We start from the raw sequence: 24,771 nt of genomic DNA on the forward strand, positions 1-24,771 counted from the left end.
CCCTAAACCTAACACCCCCTAACTTAAATATAATTAAAATAAATCTAAATAAAAATTACTATCATTAACTAAATAATTCCTATTTAAAACTAAATACTTACCTATAAAATAAACCCTAAGATAGCTACACTATAACTAATAATTACATTGTAGCTATCTTAGGGTTTATTTTTATTTTACAGGCAAGTTTGTATTTATTTTAACTAGGTAGAATTGTTATTAAATAGTTATTAACTATTTAATAACTACCTATCTTAAAAAAATACAAAAGTACCTGTAAAATAAAACCTAACCTAAGTTACTATAACACCTAACACTACACTATAATTAAATAAATTAACTAAATTGACAACAATTAAATAAATTAAATTAAATTAGCTAAATAACAAACCCCCCCACACTAAATTACAAAAAAATAAAAAACAAATTACAGATCTTTAAACTAATCACACCTAATCTAATAGCCCTATCAAAATAAAAAAAAGCCCCCCCAAAATAAAAAAACCCTAGCCTAAACTAAACTATCAATAGCCTTTAAAAGGGCCTTTTGTGGGGCATTGTCCCAAAGTAATCAGCTCTTTTACCTGTAAAAAAAACAGTAAAACCCACCACCCACACAACCAACCCAGCAAATAAAATACTAATAATCTAAAAAAAAACTAAGCTCCCCAGGAGCTTAGGTTTTTTTTAGATAGTATTTTATTTGGGGGGTTGGTTTTGTATTTATTTTAGCTAGGTAGTTATTAAATAGTTAATAACTATTTAATACCTATTCTACCTAGTTAAAATAAATACAAACTTGCCTGTAAAATAAAAATAAACCCTAAGCTAGCTACAATGTAACTATTAGTTATATTGTAGCTAGCTTAGGGTTTATTTTATAGCTGTGTGCAGGCATTTTTCAGTGCATTGCTGGTATGTAGTGTTTATAAATACTTAAATGACCCCTTTTGTAAAATACCTTTCTTGTCTTTTAATTATTACCTTTCCAGCAGAACTTGCTTTTCTTTTGCTTTGTTGTCCTGTTCCACTTGTACCAGTAGAGGAGATCAAAGCTGGTTCTGCGAGTTAACCCCTGCGTCACATCTATGTAACTTGGGATAATGATGCTGTTTATTAATAACATGTAATGCTTATACAGGATAATAAGTTACGCTTTATATTATGTCTGACTTGCACCTGAGCAGTTGGAGCCCTCTTCCTTAGAGCTAAGTAGAAAGGAGTCAATTCAATTTTGTTTAAATGTTTTCCCCAATTCTTGACCTGGCCCCTAGGTGTTGACATATGCCATGCAGAAGCAGAAACACGCTATTTATGGTGACAGGACATTCCCAATGTTCAAAATCAGTTGGCATTTAAAGGGAAATCAACATATTTGCTAATGTTTATATTAATACACGCATATCTACATTTATATATCTCTATGAGGCCCATTTATCAAGCTCTGTATGGTGGCAACACACAAATCCTTTCTTACAAAAAGGAACATCCAAAGCTGTCTAAATTATGCAAAAAAAAAAAAAGTCACCCAAAACCATGCAGAAAAAGTGCTATGGTCTGATGAGACAAAGGTTGAACTTTTTGGCCTAAACTGTAAAAGACGTGTTTTTGTATATGATCAGTGTACTGCTGTTGGAGACAATTGGATTTCCCTTGTTATCAATTGTTGTCATGCAGAATGCATTGATGCCTTGTTAATCTGTTATTTATTGATCCCTCTGAAACCAGATATTTGTCAAATACACGGAAGTAACAAAATTGGGGAAAACATGTTGTTTTAAGCTAATTCAACACATTTTAATTGCTAATAACATAAATTTCAGTAATTTACAATAATCTACTTTAGGGAAAGTAGCTACATTCCCAGCTTCTGAAACCATGCGGCTTATATGAGGAACCTTGTACCCAGAAATGTAAGAGGCAGTTCCTGCTTTTTATCCTCTCTGCTACCTTATTTGAGGTGGCAGAGATAACTCACCCTGGATTCTGTCTCTTACTAAATAAATACATATTTGTATACAAATTGCCTGATGATTACATAACATCTTTGGGATTTTAGCCATTATAATGTAATGTAGGAGTCTCTCCTCCACATCCATAACCCAGTATAGCGAGATAAACAGCTCTCAGGCTAAAACCTGCATTTCTAAAATTATTTGAGGGACCTCAACATACTGATATCTTAGATCATCTCAACTGACCAGAGAGCTTTTAATCATTCAGTCCATACATAAATAATATATATATATATATATATATATATATATATATATATATATATATATATATATATATAGAGAGAGAGAGAGAGAGAGAGAGATGGGGGGGGGATGGGTTGAGAGTGGGAGAGGGAGAAGTGAGAGGGGGGATATAAAGATTTACAGTATATATATATATATATATATATATATATATATATATATATATATATATATATATATATATATATATATATATATATATATATATACAGTTGTATATATACAGAATTTATGATTTCTTGGCCATTTTTCAGAGAATATGAATGATAACACAAAAACTTTTCTTTCATTCATGGTTAGTGTTTGGCTGAAGCCATTTATTATCAATCAACTGTGTTTACTCTTTTTAAATCATAATGACAACAGAAACTACCCAAATGACCCTGATCAAAAGTTTACATACCCTGGTGATTTTGGCCTGATAAAATGCACACAAGTTGACACAAAGGGGTTTGAATGGCTATTAAAGGTAACATCCTCACCTGTGATATGTTTTCTTGTAATTAGTGTGTGTGTATACAAGGTCAATGAGTTTCTGGACTCCTGACAGACCCTTGCATCTTTCATCCAGTGCTGCACTGATGATTCTGGATTCTGAGTTATGGGGAAAGCAAAAGAATTGTCAAGGGATCTGTGGGAAAAGGTAGTTGAACTGTATAAAACAGGAAAGGGATATAAAAAGATATCCAAGGAATTGAGAATGCTAATCAGCAGTGTTCAAACCCTAATAAAGAAGTGGAAAATGAGGGGTTCTGTTAAAACCAAACCACGATCAGGTAGACCAACTAAAATTTCAGCCACAACTGCCAGGAAAATTGTTTGGGATGCAAAGACAAACCCACAAATAACTTCAGGTGAAATACAGGACATGTGGTGTGGCTGTTTCAAGATGCACAATAAGGAGGCACTTGAAGAAAGATGGGCGGCATGGTTGAGTCGCCAGAAGAAAGCCATTACTACGCAAATGCCACAAAGTATCCTGCTTACAATACGCCAAGCAGCACAGAGACAAGCCTCAAACCTTCTGGCACAAAATCATTTGGAGTGATGAGAACAAAATTGGTCTTTTTTGCCTATGATGAAAGGTACACCATTCCTACTGTGAAACACGGAGGTGGTTCGCTGATGTTTTGGGGATGTGTGAGTTACAAAGGCACAGGAAACTTGTTCAGAATTGATGGCAAGATGAATGCAGTATGTTATCAAACAGAACGCCTCATTTTCCACTTCTTGATTAGAGTTTGAACACTTTTATATCCTTTTCCTGTTTTATACAGTTCAACTACCTTTTTCCCCACAGATCCTTTGACAATTCTTTTTCTTTCCCCATGACTCAGAATCCAGAAACGTCAGTGCAGCACTGGATGAAAGATGCAAGGGTCTGTCAGGAGTCCAGAAACTCATTGATTTTTTATACACACACACACTAATTACAAGCAAACAGATCACAGGTGAGTATGGTTACCTTTAATATCCATTAAAACCCCTTTGTGTCAACTTGTGTGTATGTTATCAGGCCAAAATCACCAGGGTATGTAGACTTTTGATCAGGGTCATTTGGGTAGTTTCTGTTGTCATTATGATTTAAAAAGAGTAAACACAGTTGATTGATAATAAATGGCTTCAGCCAAACACTAACCATGAGTGAAAGAAAAGTTTTTGTGTTATCATTCATATTCTCTGAAAAATTGCCAAGAAATCATAAATTCTGCCAGGGTATGTAAACTTATGAGCACAACTGTATAGAGAGAGAGAGAGAGAGAGAGAGAGAGACAGAGGGAGAGAGAGAAAGAGAGAGACAGAGGGAGAGAGAGAAAGAGAAAGAGAAAGAAAGAATGAAAGAGAGAGAAAGCTGAAAAGAGGGGCGAGAGAGGGAGAGACAGAAGAGAGAGGGGGATATAAAGATATACAGTATATATATATATATATATATATATATATATATATATATATATATATATATATATATATATATATATATATATAGAGAGAGAGAGAGAGAGAGAGAGAGATAGAGGGAGAGATAGAGAGAGAGAGTCTACATAATTATTTTTATTTTTTTATAAAAACTGTCATTTTGTTAAGAGCCTTTGCATTGTTTTGCAGTCAAATTACATATCCTTTGACCATTTGATCAGTTAATGACCAATAAAAAGGAGCTATGGCATTGACCAAGCAATCAATATGTAGAATATTTATTTTCTCAGTTTTCTAGATCCAGACTCTACCCTAGCTGGGAACAGTGTAAAATTATAGAAAAATCAGGCAAATAAATAATGAAGCACATTAATAAGTTTTTTTCCTATGCCTGATACAACATTTTATTTGGGAACTACAATTTCAGATCAATATTCCTTTAAGTATTTAAATTGAGCTATACTGCTGCTGGTTCCAATGCAAACAAAGCTTATCTCAAGTCACACTGCAGAAACAAAACACTGCTCATGAGTTGTAAAATCTCCATTATCATCTGGTTAGTCGTTGTTCCCTTTAGGCAGAGCCCACAGGAGAGAGCAGAAACCTGGTGACAAACTGAGTGACGCTGCACTCTCTCATTGCCAACTGACAATTCACTTTAGACTACCGGTATCAGCACAAAGCCACCCCCTATCCTGCCGTGGTGCATCCTCAGTTACTGAGGGATCAAGTCTGCAGTGGAATAAAAATCCTCATCCGTAATAAACAGCCAATGCCTGGTGTGATTTAGGACAGTGAATGTCCATTAAGTCAAAACATTTCCTTAAAAACCCCCCATCAAACCTTAGTTTGTGCCCATACTTAATCCTAAGGAAATCGTTTTACTGATCACAGCATTTTTGGACTTTATATCACTATATTAACATCTGTCATTTCCGTTATCTGTGGGGTTGTGAATAATAATAAGTTGTCATATCTATTCCTTAAACATATTTCCTTTCACTAGTCTAACACCCTATGTTCTCACGGCATGACGTCTTTTTCCATTATTTATTTCCTGGCAATATACTCCCTATGTACTTTTAGGTGTCAGAGATTTTTTTTTGTCATTAGACAAAGTAGGCAGCTGCATAAATTCAGATTTGCTCAGAATGGTGCTTATCTGACTGGTAAACTGCCCATTGCAGGAGCAAGGTGTTTTGTCAATTAAAGGACCACTAAAAACAGTAGAATAGCGTAATCAATAAATGAATAATAAAGAGACAATGCAAAAGAATATAGGGGCCCATTTATCAAGCTCCGGATGGAGTTTGAGGGCCTGTGTTTCTGGCGAGCCTGCAGGCTCGCCAGAAACAGCAGTTATGAAACAGTGGTCTAAAGACCGCTGCTCCATAACCTGTCCGCCTGCTCTGAGCAGGCGGACAGACATCGCTGCAATTCAACCCGATCGAGTACGATCGGGTTGATTGACACCCCGCTGCTGGCGGCCCATTGGCCGCGAATCTGCAGGGGTGGCGTTGCAGCAGCAGCTCATAAGAGCTGCTGGAGCAATGCTGAATACGGAGAGTGTATTGCGCTCCGCATTCAGCGAGGTCTGGCGGACCTGATCCGCACTGTCCGATCAGGTCCGCCATACCTTTGATAAATATCCCCCATAGTTTGCATTTCAAATGAGTAGTAGATTTGTCAAATTTTGTTACATTTTCCTTCCTAATGCATCATGTGCGAGCCATTAGCCAATCACAAAATGCATACACTTATATCTTGTGAATCTTGCACATGCCCAGTAGGAGCTGGTGCCTCAGAACCTTTGCTTATAAAAAGCTTGTGCACATTTAGATAATGGAAGTGAATTGGAAAGTTGAAAAGCAGACAAATATTGCTTCAGCCTACAACATGAACACAGAACATTTTAAAGCTAAATCTAATTTAACGTCTTTCTTTTTGGCTATGCTAAGCTCTGCAGCCATCACTGATGACCAAGGATTGTTTGTAACGTTACTAATCAATTGATCATCTGTGCAGGAATACTTATCTAGAAGTTTTAAAACACAATATGACCTAAACATTAATATAAGCTATGATTTCTATGCACATTAGTATATGTGCAATGTGTTCGCGTGTATGAACAGTAAATATGATTTATATGCACATTAGTGTATGTGCAATGTGTGCACGTGTATGAACAGTAAATATGATTTATATGCACATTAGTGTATGTGCAATGTGTGCGCACGTATGAACAGTAAATATGATTTATATGTACATTAGTGTATGTGCAATGTGTGCACGTGTATGAACAGTAAATATGATTTATATATACATTAGTGTATGTGCAATGTGTGTGCGTGTATGAGAGTAGAAAAGATAAAAATAACTACCTTAAAAAAGATAAGAAATTTTAAAACCTCTGGTGCTACAAAAAATTTTTGTTGCTAAAATTGGAAAATAGAAAAATTGGATGAATGTGATATGACCTACTTGGTTAAAAACGATATTAAAATATTATAAAACAACCTTTGGTCTTAGTGATAACTTAAACAACGTTTGTTATATGTGCAAAAATATGTTTTTATTACATAAAATAAATAAACAAAATGAGAATGAAAATAAAAATAAAAAATGCAGATAAAAAATATAGCTGATCAGCTAGTACAATTAAAAATAAATAAGTGCAGTATCAAAAAAATAAAATAGCATAAACACAACAGAAATGTGTGCGTGTATGAACAGTAAATATGATTTATATGTACATTAGTGTATGTGCAATGTGTGTGCGTGTATGAACAGTAAATATGATTTATATGCAAATTAGTGTATGTGCAATGTGTGCGCACGTATGAACAGTAAATATGATTTATATGCAAATTAGTGTATGTGCAATGTGTGCGCACGTATGAACAGTAAATATGATTTATATGCAAATTAGTGTATGTGCAATGTGTGCGCACGTATGAACAGTAAATATGATTTATATGCAAATTAGTGTATGTGCAATGTGTGCGCACGTATGAACAGTAAATATGATTTATATGCAAATTAGTGTATGTGCAATGTGTGCGCACGTATGAACAGTAAATATGATTTATATGCAAATTAGTGTATGTGCAATGTGTGCGCACGTATGAACAGTAAATATGATTTATATGCAAATTAGTGTATGTGCAATGTGTGCGCACGTATGAACAGTAAATATGATTTATATGTACATTAGTGTATGTGCAATGTGTGCGCACGTATGAACAGTAAATATGATTTATATGCAAATTAGTGTATGTGCAATGTGTGCATGTGTATGAACAGTAAATATGATTTATATGCAAATTAGTGTATGTGCAATGTGTGCATGTGTATGAACAGTAAATATGATTTATATATACATTAGTGTATGTGCAATGTGTGCGCACGTATGAACAGTAAATATGATTTATACGTACATTAGTGTATGTGCAATGTGTGCATGTGTATGAACAGTAAATATGATTTATATATACATTAGTGTATGTGCAATGTGTGCGCATGTATGAACAGTAAATATGATTTATATATACATTAGTGTATGTGCAATGTGTGCGCATGTATGAACAGTAAATATGATTTATATGCAAATTAGTGTATGTGCAATGTGTGCGCATGTATGAACAGTAAATATGATTTATATATACATTAGTGTATGTGCAATGTGTGCACGTGTATGAACAGTAAATATGATTTATATGTACATTAGTGTATGTGCAATGTGTGCGCATGTATGAACAGTAAATATGATTTATATGCACATTAGTGTATGTGCAATGTGTGCGCATGTATGAACAGTAAATATGATTTATATGTACATTAGTGTATGTGCAATGTGTGCGCATGTATGAACAGTAAATATGATTTATATGCACATTAGTGTATGTGCAATGTGTGCGCATGTATGAACAGTAAATATGATTTATATGTACATTAGTGTATGTGCAATGTGTGCGCATGTATGAACAGTAAATATGATTTATATGTACATTAGTGTATGTGCAATGTGTGCGCACGTATGAACAGTAAATATGATTTATACGTACATTAGTGTATGTGTCAATGTGCGCGTGTATGAACAGTAAATATGATTTATACGTACATTAGTGTATGTGTCAATGTGCGCGTGTATGAACAGTAAATATGATTTATATGTACATTAGTGTATGTGCAATGTGTGCGCACGTATGAACAGTAAATATGATTTATATGTACATTAGTGTATGTGCAATGTGTGCGCATGTATGAACAGTAAATATGATTTATATGTACATTAGTGTATGTGCAATGTGTGCGCACGTATGAACAGTAAATATGATTTATATGTACATTAGTATATGTGTCAATGTGCGCGTGTATGAACAGTAAATATGATTTATATGTACATTAGTGTATGTGCAATGTGTGCGCATGTATGAACAGTAAATATGATTTATATGTACATTAGTGTATGTGCAATGTGTGCATGTGTATGAACAGTAAATATGATTTATACGTACATTAGTGTATGTGCAATGTGTGCGCACGTATGAACAGTAAATATGATTTATATGTACATTAGTGTATGTGCAATGTGTGCGCATGTATGAACAGTAAATATGATTTATATGTACATTAGTGTATGTGTCAATGTGCGCGTGTATGAACAGTAAATATGATTTATATATACATTAGTGTATGTGCAATGTGTGCGTGTATGAACAGTAAATATGATTTATATGCACATTAGTGTATGTGCAATGTGTGCGCATGTATGAACAGTAAATATGATTTATATGTACATTAGTGTATGTGCAATGTGTGCGCATGTATGAACAGTAAATATGATTTAGATGTACATTAGTGTATGTGCAATGTGTGCGCACGTATGAACAGTAAATATGATTTATATGTACATTAGTGTATGTGCAATGTGTGCGCATGTATGAACAGTAAATATGATTTATATGTACATTAGTGTATGTGCAATGTGTGTGCGTGTATGAACAGTAAATATGATTTAGATGTACATTAGTGTATGTGCAATGTGTGCGCATGTATGAACAGTAAATATGATTTATATGTACATTAGTGTATGTGCAATGTGTGCGCACGTATGAACAGTAAATATGATTTATATGTACATTAGTGTATGTGTCAATGTGTGCGCACGTATGAACAGTAAATATGATTTATATGTACATTAGTGTATGTGCAATGTGTGCGCATGTATGAACAGTAAATATGATTTATATGTACATTAGTGTATGTGCAATGTGTGCGCATGTATGAAAAGTAAATATGTAACAGCGCAAATAGAGCAAAAGCTCACAGAGACCCTGGGTATAATATAATTGTGATTGTCTGTCCCTATATACAGGCAGTGCAGAATTATTAGGCAAATGAGTATTTTGACCACATCATCCTCTTTATGCATGTTGTCTTACTCCAAGCTGTACAGACTCGAAAGCCTACTACCAATTAAGCATATTAGGTGATGTGCATCTCTGTAATGAGAAGGGGTGTGGTCTAATGACATCAACACCCTATATCAGGTGTGCATAATTATTAGGCAACTTCCTTTCCTTTGGCAAAATGGGTCAAAAGAAGGACTTGACAGGCTCAGAAAAGTCAAAAATAGTGAGATATCTTGCAGAGGAATGCAGCACTCTTAAAATTGCAAAGCATCTGAAGCGTGATCATCGAACAATCAAGCGTTTCATTCAAAATAGTCAACAGGGTCGCAAGAAGCGTGTGGAAAAACCAAGGCGCAAAATAACTGCCCATGAACTGAGAAAAATCAAGCGTGCAGCTGCCAAGATGCCACTTGCCACCAGTTTGGCCATATTTCAGAGCTGCAACATCACTGGAGTGCCCAAAAGCACAAGGTGTGCAATACTCAGAGACATGGCCAAGGTAAGAAAGGCTGAAAGACGACCACCACTGAACAAGACACACAAGCTGAAACGTCAAGACTGGGCCAAGAAATATCTCAAGACTGATTTTTCTAAGGTTTTATGGACTGATGAAATGAGAGTGAGTCTTGATGGGCCAGATGGATGGGCCCGTGGCTGGATTGGTAAAGGGCAGAGAGCTCCAGTCCGACTCAGATGCCAGCAAGGTGGAGGTGGAGTACTGGTTTGGGCTGGTATCATCAAAGATGAGCTTAAGGGGCCTTTTCGGGTTGAGGATGGAGTCAAGCTCAACTCCCAGTCCTACTGCCAGTTTCTGGAAGACACCTTCTTCAAGCAGTGGTACAGGAAGAAGTCTGCATCCTTCAAGAAAAACATGATTTTCATGCAGGACAATGCTCTATCACACGCGTCCAAGTACTCCACAGCGTGGCTGGCAAGAAAGGGTATAAAAGAAGAAAATCTAATGACATGGCCTCCTTTTTCACCTGATCTGAACCCCATTGAGAACCTGTGGTCCATCATCAAATGTGAGATTTACAAGGAGGGAAAACAGTACACCTCTCTGAACAGTGTCTGGGAGGCTGTGGTTGCTGCTGCACGCAATGTTGATGGTGAACAGATCAAAACACTGACAGAATCCATGGATGGCAGGCTTTTGAGTGTCCTTGCAAAGAAAGGTGGCTATATTGGTCACTGATTTGTTTTTGTTTTGTTTTTGAATGTCAGAAATGTATATTTGTGAATGTTGAGATGTTATATTGGTTTCACTGGTAAAAATAAATAATTGAAATGGGTATATATTTGTTTTTTGTTAAGTTGCCTAATAATTATGCACAGTAATAGTCACCTGCACACACAGATATCCCCCTAAAATAGCTATAACTAAAAACAAACTAAAAACTACTTCCAAAACTATTCAGCTTTGATATTAATGAGTTTTTTGGGTTCATTGAGAACATGGTTGTTGTTCAATAATAAAATTAATCCTCAAAAATACAACTTGCCTAATAATTCTGCACTCCCTGTACTTTCCCTGGATTTAGTTCACTCTTCTTTGTGTTCTTGCAATACATTTCTGAGACAACAAACACAAATTTTGTTTGATGTATATAAAATTATTCTACTAAGGAAAACCTAGTTTCTACTTGCCGATGCCCCTTACTTTATATAAACTAAACCTTTACAACCTATATCTTCAATATTTAAAGAAGAAATACAATTAAAAATACATTTACATACTTTTCTCAGGTTAATCTTTGCTTTTGAGTAACATCATTACATCTAGTATTTGTTTGCGGTTTAATATGTCTTTAAAGAGGTAATTTGTGTGGGAGCTGATTAAATAATTAGTTTTTGTTTCTAGTGATGTTTTATAAACAGATAGATCAACAGACAGATAGACAGACAGATACAGATAGATAGATAGATAGATAGATAGATAGAAAGAAACAGAGGCATAACTAGAAACCACAGGGCCCATGTGCAGAAAAAAAATGTGAATCAGATTACATGTCTGCAAAAGGAGGTACCCTGTGCCCACAGTCTGTGAGATGGTCTGACCCCCTATTACTGTATATAGGGACACTGTTTAACCCACCAGTACTGTAAATAGTGAGTCAGTGACACAGTCTGTAATCTGTCGGTGAGATGGCTGGCCTGACCCTACCCGCCCCAGTACTTTATAAAGTGACCACAGTTGTCTGAGACATGGTCCAGCCCCCCCATACTGTATATAGTGGTACTGTATAAACTGACACTGTTTACCCCCTGCCCCCCCATGCTGTAATAACAAGGTCTGTAATTTGCTGGTTCCACAAACATACACACACAGTCACATACATACATATACACACATAAACACCAATGGGTAAAACAGAAACACTAACCCCTGTAGTCAGAGACACTAGTGAAACATCATGTCCCACTCACATGATATCAGTGCAGGCAGTGGCAGGTCAACAGTTTTTATTGTAAAAAATATATATATATTTTTTTAAGCTGGGCCCCCACCCCCTTGGGGGGCAAGTCGCAATTGCGACCTCTGCACCCCCTGTAGTTTCGCCCCTGGAAAGAAAGATAGATATATATAGATAGACAGATATATAGATGATAGATAGATAGACAGATAAATACATAGACAAAGATAGATAGACAGACAGATAAATAGACAAAGATAGATAGACAGACAGGCAAACATAGATAGATAGAAAGATAAACATAGATAGATAGATAGTCAGACAGATCGATAGATAGATAGATAGATAGATAGATAGATAGATAGATAGATAGAAAGATAGATAGATAGATAGATAGATAGATAGATAGATAGACAGACAAGCATAGATAGATAGATAAATAGATAGATAGATAGACACATAGATAAATAGATAGCTAACGAAATAGGTAATGTGTTAAGCCAATTTCCATTTTTGTGAATTACTGTAGAGACAAGTTTGTCAAGTGTTCACATATTGTGCACCTTTGTCTGCAAGGTACCACCATGACAAATGTTGCTTTATGATTCTAAACCTATGATTATTTCAGTTAGCTCCTATTGTGCACCAGTCACCCCTGCACTAAACACAATAGACTAATGAACAAGAGGACACACGCTATGCTGGAATGTGCACTCTGTGGTGTTACAGAAAAATGTGTAAATAAAACCTTCACATAAACACATCTCCAAAATACCAACAACAACATTTATTTTAACTTTAATTTATTCTTATTACACCATGTGTGCCTTTATTTAGCCCCATATTTTATACTGTTAGATAACAAACCCCTTTCCCTTTTTGCCATGTCAGACCGAGGTTGACCTATAGCACATTCCTCAGAAGCTGGAAGGTATTTGAAGCATGGAAAGACTTCCACAATAGCCACTTGAAAGTTATTAATACAGTTTTAAAAACTGATAACGTCTGAGCTGGTTCAGACCAAAATTGTCTTCTATATTTAAAATCTAGAAGAGAAGCAGTGTATTATTTTTTTTACATTTTGGATGTAATAAAACTCATTTGTGAAACGAATATCTCACTGATAAAAACTTGCAGTAACTAAGCTGCTCAAAAATTTCAGAATTCATAAAGATTTGCCCCTAACAAAGCAGATTTTGTGAGAAAAGCACCATTGCTTTTTACTTCCTACCACTTAGAATTACTTTCTTGGTCAAGGATACTGGCACCACCAAAATGTGTAAAAACATTATACTACAATGAACAAAAAACCTTTACAAAACAATCCCCATATAAAAAAAAGTTTATCTATACTATCATTGCGTTTGTAATGTCCGTCGCCGTTGGCAGTTGCGCACGCATCCTCAAAGAAATGTTGGCAGCACGAGGCAGCCAACAGAATGCTGTCTGTGCGTGCAGCCAAAAGAATTCACCTGAATGCAGCGAAGCTGTATCCAGGTGGATTCCGAAAATGGCAGGGTGGTGAAAGAATCCACCAAAGGTGGATTCTTTCTTCACCCTGCCATTTTCTGAATCCACTGGGATGCAGCGAAGGCAAATGGAGCATTACAACAAAAAAACTGCCCGCAATAAGTATGAAACAAACACCTAACCGCACGCAATAAGTATTAAAAAAACCTAAGCGCCCGCAATAAGTATTTAAAAAAATAAAAATAACCGCCCGTACAAACTATTAAGAAAAAAATAAACTAAACCACAAAGTATTAAGAAGAAAACCCCAACTACCTAATACAATTATTAACCCCTAAATCCACAACCCCCAACATCGCAAACTGCCTTATACATCTATTAACCCATAAACCGCCAACCGCCCACAACGCATTAAACCTAATTTACCTATTAACTCCTACACCACCAACCCCCACAACGCAAAAAACTAATTTAATGACGAACCCCCTAACCTAACCTAACACCCCCTAAATTAACCCATTAATTACAATAAAAATGAACTACAGTACAATAAAAAATACAAAAAAATTACATTACATTCATCTAATTTTAAAAAATAAAAAAGGCTAACATTACAAAAAATAATAAACACATTATCCCAAATTAAAAATTTAAACCTAATCCCTATGAAAATAAAAAAAGCCCCCCCAAAATAAAAACACCCCCTAATCTAACGCTAAACTACCAATAGCCCTTAAAAGGTAGGGCATTCATCTCTTTTAAAGTGCCCAAAAAAAAAACTAAGTTTAAAAAAAAAAATGTAAAAAAAAAACCTAACATTAAAGCCCCAAATAGGTACTCAAGGTTCCTGAAGTTCCGGCGGAGAAGGTCTTCTTCCAGGCGGGTCCATCATCGTCATCTACAGCGAAGGTGGCGCGGAGGTCCGGAGCGGTCTTCCCAGATGTGGCGATCCTCTGTGGCAGTCATCTGCGGCAGTGGTGCTCCTCGGCGGCAGCGTTGGCGCTCCTCGGCGGCGAAGGTGTGGAGATTCCTCTTCATGCGATCGTCCGCCGCACACTGAAGAAAGAATTCAAGGTACCCCATATTTATTGGGGTACCTTGAATTCCTACTGGCTGAAATTTTCAAAATCAGCCAATAGGATGAGAGCTACTGAAATCTTATTGGCTGATTTGAACAGCCAATAGAATTTCAGTAGCTCTCATTCTATTGGCTGTTTTGAAAAATTCAGCAGCCAATAGAATAAGCTACTAAAATCGTATTGTTGTGGTACCTTGCATTCTTTCTTCAGTATACCACGGATGATCGGAGGACCGCCGCCACTGAGGACCGTCGCTGGCGCTGCTGAAGACAGCCGCCGAGGATCGCCACATCTGGGAAGACCGCTCCGGACCTCTGTTCCGCACTGCCTTCGTTGTGGATGATGGACCTGCCTGGAAGAAGACCTTCTCTGCCGGACTTCTGAAACCGTGAGTACCTATTTGGGGCTTTAGTGTTAGTTTTTTTTTTAAACTTTTTTTATTTTTTAACTTAGTTTTTTTTTTGGGCACTTTGAAAAAGAGCTGAATGCCCTTTTAAGGGCAGCTGAATGCCCTTTTAAGGGCAATGCCCATACAAATGCCATTTTCAGGGCAATGGGTAGATTAGGTTTATTAGTGTTAGTTTATTTTTTATTTTTTGGGGGTTTGGTGGGTGGGGGGGGGTTTACTGTTAGGGGGGACTTTGTTTATTCTTAATGTAAAATAGCTGTTTAACTTAGGGCAATGCCCTACAAAAAGCCATTTTAAGGGATATTGGTAGTTAAGCATTAGATTAGGGAGTGTTTTTATTTTGGGGGGGCTTTTTTATTTTCATAGGGATTATGTTTATTTTTTTTATTTATTTTTTTGTAGCTTGGGGGTTGTATTTACAACATATAGACTACCCTCTGGGCAGGCATACCAACTTGTAAGAAATAAAAATAAAAAAAGGTAACCTTGTTAACTTTTGCATAGGTATGATGATCAAAATCTCGCCAGCATGGAGAAAAATCTCACAAATTTTTGGTGGCTTTCATCACACCTTTCCTTTGCCCGCATCTCATACTTCTTTTAGCTCTGCAATGATGGCTTCATCCAATTGTTGTGTGCCCCACATGGCATCCATAGAAAGTAATAAAGCTCACTGGAAAACTGAAACTGTCAGTTTTTTTTAATTTTATTATAAATAGAAGAAATACACAGTGCAATTTAAGTATGACCCTAATTTGTTAAAGTTACACGGAAACTGTGAAGGCATAATCAGAATTTGCAAAATCACAGTCCTAAAAACACTGCTGTATACATAATAGAAAGCACAAAGTTTAAATGTAATAAAATTTAATTGGAAGTTTAAAGTAATATAAAATGCAAAGCACACATTTTAAATGCAGCAGAACTTTCATGCCATGCAGTGCTGTATTCCACTGGGCTTGTCTCTCCCTCAAATACAGACATGCAGGGAATGCCCCTTGGAGAAGTACATCAAAATCTGCCTATTAAGAATTTCCCTAGGGATCTTGCAGTTCTGGAGGATCATTTTGGATCATCTTACCTGAGTGGAAGAGCTTTAGATCATGAGGCCCTTAGATAGATAACTGAAAACTAACATTTTATTGCTTATCTCTCCTACCTTCCACTGGGAGTGTCTTTTCTGCTGCTGGCTATGTTTACACAGCTTTTTTATAGGCAATGCCTTTTATAAAAACTTTCAGTACAGATTGGCATACTACAGGCAAAATCAGCTATTTCAAATGCTGAAATCAAGGTAACAAGCTATTTGTTAAAAACTTAAATATACTCCAACAGATAAAATGGATCATTGGGAACAAATTAAAGGGAAGAAATTCAGGGTACACAGTCCCTTTAATAACAATGATCATAGTGGCAGTTATTATTTTCATTCACTATTTAATTTAAAATAAATGGTTTGAAATGCTACAGCCAAAACTTAGTCTAATAATTCATCTTTTGGTTTTGTGTTGTGTGTTGATAAAATGTCCCTCAGATTTGGTCATCCAACTGTAAATGACACTTCACACATTGTCATCATGTGCCCTTAAATCTGTGCCATACTCAATAGTGCCCCTACTCAACAAAGGTAACTCAGTAGTAAGCAATAGTAATAATATACATTCTGCTCTGTATAATGATTATAGATAGATAGACAGACAGACAGATAGAGATAGACAGATAGATAATAAACAGACAGACATATAGATAGATAAATAGAGATATATAGATTGATAGATAGACAGACAGACAGATGATAGATAGATAGATAGATAGATAGATAGATAGATAGATAGATAGATAGATAGACAGACATAGATACATAGACAGATAGATAGACAGATGATAGACAGACAGACAGGCAGTTAGATAGATAGATAGAGATAGATATACAAGAAGATAGATATAGATAGATTGATAGAAACATAGATAGATAGAGATAGATCTGCAACCTGCACTAATAAAAGCTCCTCTGCATTAGGATTGTACACATTCTGCACACAACTATGTATAGACTTATGTATAGACTTATGTATAGACCTATGTATAGACCTATGTATAGACCTATGTATAGACCTATGTATAGACCTATATGTATAGACCTATATATAGACTTATGTATAGACCTATGTATAGACCTATGTATAGACCTATGTATAGACCTATGTATAGACCTATGTATAGACTTATGTATAGACCTATGTATAGACTTATGTATAGACTTATGTATAGACCTATGTATAGACCTATGTATAGACCTATGTATAGACCTATGTATAGACCTATGTATAGACCTATGTATAGACTTATGTATAGACTTATGTATAGACTTATGTATAGACTTATGTATAGACTTATGTATAGACCTATGTATAGACCTATGTATAGACCTATGTATAGACCTATGTATAGACCTATGTATAGACCTATGTATAGACCTATGCATAGACCTATGTTTAGACCTATGTATAGACTTATGTATAGACCTATGTATAGACATATATGTATAGACCTATATATAGACTTATGTATAGACCTATGTATAGACCTATATATATAGACTTATGTATAGACCTATATGTATAGACCTATATATAGACTTATGTATAGACCTATGTATAGACCTATATGTATAGACCTATATATAGACTTATGTATAGACCTATGTATAGACCTATATGTATAGACCTATATATAGACTTATGTATAGACCTATGTATAGACCTTTGTATAGACCTATGTATAAACTGGCTGCTATGGGACCTCTCCAGCCACTACACTACACCTGCTGCACTAATGGAAGTTCCGCCCCTGGTCATACTCTCACAGCTGATTTATTACTGTTACTGATAAATAACTTATTTATATCTAACTAACTATTAAACTGGATTTAGATAAAACATTCTCATTCAGCAAGTGTATAACCATGAGTCATAAGCTTTTAATATTATACCACTTTATAGCTAATGATGTTAATTTAATGAAGTCACCAGTGTTCTGTAAACCTTATTGCAGCTGTCAGAGCATTGCAGGTATGATGACATGTGTTCAAACTCTCGTACTGTCACATAGTGTAAATAAAATAATGTTAGCAGAACATTCTGCTTGTTAAAAAACACAAGCGAAGTTTAACCAGACAGGAACAAAATGTACATTAAGGTGTATCTGGCTTGTGTATGATTGAAGTTATAGAGTGAACTCTTGATATTGGTTCAATTCAATCGTTTAAAACGGCTTCTAATAGATTAACATATCATATGTGTGAGAAATTTCTGAATACATTACCAGCAATTGTTTTAGAATAGCCCAACTTACCCACCACATACACCAACATACACCAACTGAGGCCAGTTTGGGCCAGATACATAGCAGGGTTAAACGTGTGTGTCATGTGTATTTCCGATTCTCAGATCTGGAAAACCCACAATTTTCAAAGTTAAATAACTGGAAAGTGGAACAAAATAATTAGTGAAAGCATGCAGCAAAGTTTATTCACTGTGCATAATTAAACATTACAATCTCAATATATAGGAATATCTCAATGTGTTTTATGTCCCTTTAAAAACCTTAGCGTATTTTATTCCTCCAAACACCAAGGGCCAGATTACGAGCAGTAATTATCGTGCACGTGCGTTATTGAAATATTACATACTGTAAAATATTCTAAATAAATCATAGATTATATCTATATATTTTAAAGTGTTAATTTTTAATAATTTATATACATTTTTATTAATAATTTATATGTAATATTTCAATAATGCACCTTAAGAATCCTAACTTTTCATGTGTGCTAACCCGACCGTGTTAAGATCTAAAATAAGAAACCGAATGCTCAAAACGCACATTTTACATTCCTATGTTCTTTACATAGAAAATAATGTACTTTTTATTATTAAATATATATTTGTATATATATATCTGATACATAAATACATATGTACACACATCTATCTATCTATCTATCTATCTATCTATCTATCTACTGTATATATATATACATACATACATCAGATAGTGTTATTATGAGTGTAAGTGTCCCTGTGAAATGTATTTTTGATGTTTTTTGTGATACTTTTTTTAACCAGTGCTCTGAGGTCGCAATAACACAATGAGCATTAAATTTGAGTTCACTTTCAACATATAATACGCGTGCTACTTCCGACGCCTGCAAACACCCTCTATAAACCCCTTTTCACTCGAGCATAACACTTAGTGCTCAACTGGTAATCTTGCCCTAATTTTATAACACAAGAAGGTTTTCTAAAAATATTTTGATAAACTAGCAATGTTGTATTAGCAGAGTTGCTTCATTCTCTATTGTCCTGACAAACCAGGATTTTATATTCACCTCTGCCCATGTGAAGTAATCCAAATAGTTGTGTCACTGATTAACCATCTGTACTCAGCTGGGAACATACTAATATATCCACTGAGATTCCTGGATAACTCAAAATAATCTTCTAAGCGTTCATTATAACATCTCCCACATAAAAGTATTTAGAGAAAGATCATCTTAATGGCAAGAAATGTATTATTTCTGCCTACCTTATATAATGCATTTTCATTTAAAGGGGCATACAGTCTATCTAACTATCCATTTATCTATCTATCTATCTATCTATCTATCTATCTATCTATCTATCTATCTATCTATCTATCTATCTATCTATCTATCTATCTATCTTTCTATCTATCTTTCTATCTATCTATCTATCTATCTATCTACATATCTATCTATCTATCTATCTATCTATCTATCTATCTATCTTTCTATCTATCATCTATCTATCTATCTATCTATCTATCTATCTATCTATCTATCTATCTATCTATCTATCATCTATCTATCTATCTTTCTATCTATCATCTATCTATCTATCTATCTATCTATCTATCTATCTATCTATCTATCTATCTATCTATCATCTATCTATCTATCTATCTATCTATCTATCTTTCTATCTATCATCTATCTATCTATCTATCATCTATCTATCTATCTATCTATCTACATATCTATCTATTTATCTATCTATCTATCTATCGATCTATCTATCTATCTATCTATCTATCTATCTATCTATCTATCTATCTATCTATCTATCTATCTATCTATCTATCTATCTATCACTGTCTAATCAGAGGTGGGGTGGAAAATCCTGCATCTTTCCCAAATGTCACATACTGGCTTAGATTATAAGTGAAGAGCAAACATATTAGTGCTATTATAAGTTACCATTACTCGAGCGCAATTAGTGGTGCTTCTATGTTTGCGCTCATGTACAAGATCAAAGATGTTCGTTATCACTTGATCAATAGTCTGGGGAGTGCTAACGTATATGTCGGCTAGCCCAGAAACACTAAACTCACCGCTTGCAATACAAAAAAAGTATAGGGCAGGCTAAAAAAGTTTTGGCCATGTTAAGATGCTGTGGTTAATATATTTAATCATCCACTTGTTCTAACATCCAGGGCTAGATTACAAGTGGATCGCTATTTAACTTTCCTGCTTGAGCGTTTATTGCGCTAGAAGTTAACTTTTTGTGCTCATATTATGAGTTGAAAGTAAACTGATTTGCTGATGCAGTATAACTACCTTGTGTCTTGTTGCTGTGCTCACTCTTGCAATGATATCTGATTCCTTCAGCTAGATTACGAGTTGTGCGTTCGTGTTTTAACTCTGAAAAAATGGCCATTTCAGCGTTAAAACAGCACCGCAGCCATTACAAGTCTTGTCGGTATAGCTGTACCACAAGCCTTTTAGCCTGTAACACAACGTCAGTCCCGCACTCGTAAAAAATGAATTTCTTTCATAGGACTTTCATAGCGCTGCCATTACGAGTTTTGCGGTGAGGCTAAAAAGCTTGCGTTACACCCTATACCGACAAGATCCATTTTGCAATCTGAGAGCAGTAGTTATGAGTTTTACGCTACAAAACTGTTACATAAAACTCATAACTAAACTGTTACAAAGTACACTAAACACCCATAAACTACCTATTAACCCCTAAACCGAGGCCCTCCCGCATCGCATACACTATATTAAAGTTATTAACCCCTAATCTGCTGCTCCCGACATCAACGCCACTAATAAAAATGATTAACCCCTATTCCGCCGCTCCCGACATCGCCACCACTATACTAAAGTTATTAACCCCTAAATCGCCGCCCTCCCGCATCGCAATCAGTATTGAAATATTATTAACCCCTAATCTGCCATCCGCCCACATCCCCCCCACTATACTAAAGTTATTAACCCCTAATTGCGCCGCCACTATAATAAACCTATTATCCCCTAAACCCCTAAAAAAAATACAAAGACCCCTCCAACAGTAAAACCCACCACCCAACCAAAGCCCCAAAATAAAAAAAACCTAAGCTACCCATTGCCCTGAAAGGGGCATTTGTATGGGCATTGCCCTTAGAAGGGCATTTAGCTCTTTTGTATTGCCCTGAAAAGGGCATTTAGCTTTTTTACGTATAGCCCAAACCCTAAACTAAAAAAAAAAAACACCCCAAAAAACTTAAAAAATCCTAACACTAGCCCCCGAAGATCCACTTACAGTTGTTGAAGTCCCGCTTGAAGGATCTTCATCCGGTGGCTCCATCTTCATCTAGACTGCTCCATCTTCACCCAGGCGGCAGGCGGCTCCATCTTCATCCAGGTGGCAGGCGGCTCCATCTTCATCCAGGCGGCATCTTCTATCTTTATCCTGGCAGCGCGGAGCGGATCCATCCTGAAGACATCCAGCACGGAGCATCCTCTTCATAGGTCGCCGCCGTACAAAGAATCTTCAACGCAAGGTACGCGTTTCAAAATGTCGTTTAAGGTTTTTTTTGTTTTTTTTAGTTTAGGGTTTGGGCTATTCGGAAAAGAGCTAAATGCCCTATTCAGGGCAATGCAAAAGATCCAAATGCCCTTTGAAGGGCAATGCTCATACAAATGCCCTTTTCAGGGCAATGGTTAGCTTAGGTTTTTTTAGATATTTTTTTTTATTTTGTGGGTTTGGGAGGGTTGGGGTTTGTAATGTTAGTGAGACTTTATATATTTTTTTTAGGTAAAAAAGCTGTTTAACTTAGGGCAATGCCCTACAAAAGGCTCTTTTAAGGGCTATTGGTAGTTTATTGTAGATTAGATTTTTTTTATTTTGGGGTGTTTTCTTTTAAATGGTATTAGAATAGGAATAATTTTTATTATTTTTGATAATTTGTTTGTTATTTTGTGTAATGTTTTTTTTTGTTTTAGAATGGGTTTGTATTTTTAGATTAGGGGTTGGGCATTTCATGAAAGCGCTGAATGCCCTTTTAAGGGCAGGATAAAGAGCTGAATGCCCTTTTAAGGGCAATATCCATACAAATGCCCTTTTCAGGGCAAAGGGTAGATTAGGTTTTACTTTATTTTTATTTTGTGGGTTTGGGGGGTGGGGGTTTGTATACTTTTAGAGGTTGTTTGTTTTGTTTTGTAGCAAAAGAGCTGTTATCTTTAGGGCAATGCCCTACAAAAGGCCCTTTTAAGGGCCCACAAAAAGGTTCTTTTAAGGGCCCTTGGTAGTTTATTATAGATTAGGATTTTTTATTTTGGGGTGGGTTTTTTATTTCTTTAAAAGGGTATTAGAATATTTATTTTATTTTGGATAATTTAATTTGTTATTTTTTGTAATGGTAGTTTTTTTTTATTTTTTGTAATTTTATTTTTTATTTTTTGTAATTTAAGTGTTTTTTAATTTTTATAATGTCAGGTTTTACACCACTTACACCACTTATTCGAACCATTTGAAAGAACAATCCAGGGAGACCTGATTCAGACAGCTGGTGTGTAACATCCAGCCTGCCTTGTTTTCACGATTTCATTGTACAAACGGCAATATCTGTCTATATATGAGGAAGAACGACAAATAAGACACACTACTTTTAAAGGGCAATCACGCTTTTTTCCTGTTAGTACGCAAGACTCGTTTAAAACAAATGGATCACTCTTGAAAAAGTCGGGGCGTTCTACCGGCGAAACGCGTAGAGTTTACTTTTGTCCTCATCAAGGATCCGTAGGAAGGTGCTTTGACGTGACATCAGCGATTTTGCAATCGTTGCTGGCGGGGGTTTAGAAATGGAGATTGTTTGCCTAGCGTGAACAGAGGACTCACCCGTGCAAGCTTACTGCATCTTCCTTCTGAATTTATACCAATTTATGGGCCCGTGCAAGCTTACTGCATCTTCCTTCTGAATTTATACCAATTTATGGGAATCGAGCAGTTAATTGGTGGCTGCACATAAACACTATGGGGCCGATTTATTATGCCCTGAATGCTGCTATATGCAGCTGTTTCCGCGTGAGCCTTCAGGCTCGCCGAAAACATAAGTTAAGATGCAGCGGTCTTAAGACCGCTGGTCCTTAACTCGTCCACCACCTCTGAGGCAACGAACAGCAATCCGCCCGATCGCATACATTAGGGTTGATTGACACCCCCTGCATAGGCTGATTGGCTGCGAATCTGCAGGGGGCGGCATTGCACAAGCATTTCACAAGGAATGCTTGTGCAATGATAAAATAAATACATTTTCGGACCATGTCTGCCAGACACATGATAAATCGGTCCCAAAGCCTCTTGTCATTGTGATTAGCTAGCTCCCAGTAGTGCATTACTACTCTGGAGCTGAGTTCAACTATCATTTTAACTATGTGTTTAACCATTGTGCAAGCAATACTGCAATAATAAAAATGCCTAAGAAATTAGAGCATTTTATTTTTGCACATTTAAGTTCCTTCAAAGACTTGTGAAGTACAGAGAGCACATACGATTTTAACTCTTGGTTTTCAGAATTTGCTACAAATTATAGCTGTGTCTTGGTAAGTGGTTTAATTGGTTGAGGAGTGGGTGTGTGACCTATTGCTACAAAATGCTATAGCATCTGATTCTATGTACTGTACTGAGATCCAGGGGGGGTTTAGTATACTGTCATTTTATCTTCTGTTGGTTGAACACGTTTCCCATTAACTCCTGTTGAGGGATCAATGTTTTGATTTCACCCCATGTTGTCAGCATCTAACACCAATATCAAGTTAAACAGAGATCACCAATTGGCAACTACATTGCTAGTGCGTGATTTCCTTTGTAACTGTGACAGGAATTACCTTAAAAGAACATTAATGTAAACCTGCAACCCACCCAGAATCAGTAGTGCCTTTGGCATTTCCAACTGGAGCAACACCAGAATTTTTGAAGAATAAGTAGTAAGTGTTTTTAAATGCAATAAATGATTTTTGTTTAAAATGCTACTGAGAACAATATGAGAATGACTATTGATCTAATAATTAGGGCTAATAAGCTACTAAGCATGCACGGAATATATGGGTTAAAGGGATAGTCTAGTCAAAATTAAACTTTCATGATTCAGATAGAGGATGCAATTTAAAGCAACTTTCTAATTTATTCCTATTAGCAATTTTTCTTCGTTCTCTTGGTATCTGTATTTGAATGTAAGCTTAGGAGCCGGACAGTTTTTGGTCCAGCACCAGGGTAACGCTTGCTGATTGGTGGCTACATTTAGACACCAATCAGAAAGTGCTACCCAGTTCCTGAACCAAAAGTGGGTCATCTCCTATGCTTACATTCCTGTTTTTTCAAATAAAGATACCAAGAGAACAAAGAAAATTTGATAATCGGAGTAAATTAGAAAGTTACTTAAAATTGCATGCTCTATCGGAATCATGAAAGTTTAATTTTGACTAGGGTGTTGTTACGTTGGAACCTAGGTTTCCCGTTATTT

Source organism: Bombina bombina, chromosome 9 (assembly GCF_027579735.1).
Source record: "Bombina bombina isolate aBomBom1 chromosome 9, aBomBom1.pri, whole genome shotgun sequence".
Classification (NCBI taxonomy): domain Eukaryota; kingdom Metazoa; phylum Chordata; class Amphibia; order Anura; family Bombinatoridae; genus Bombina; species Bombina bombina.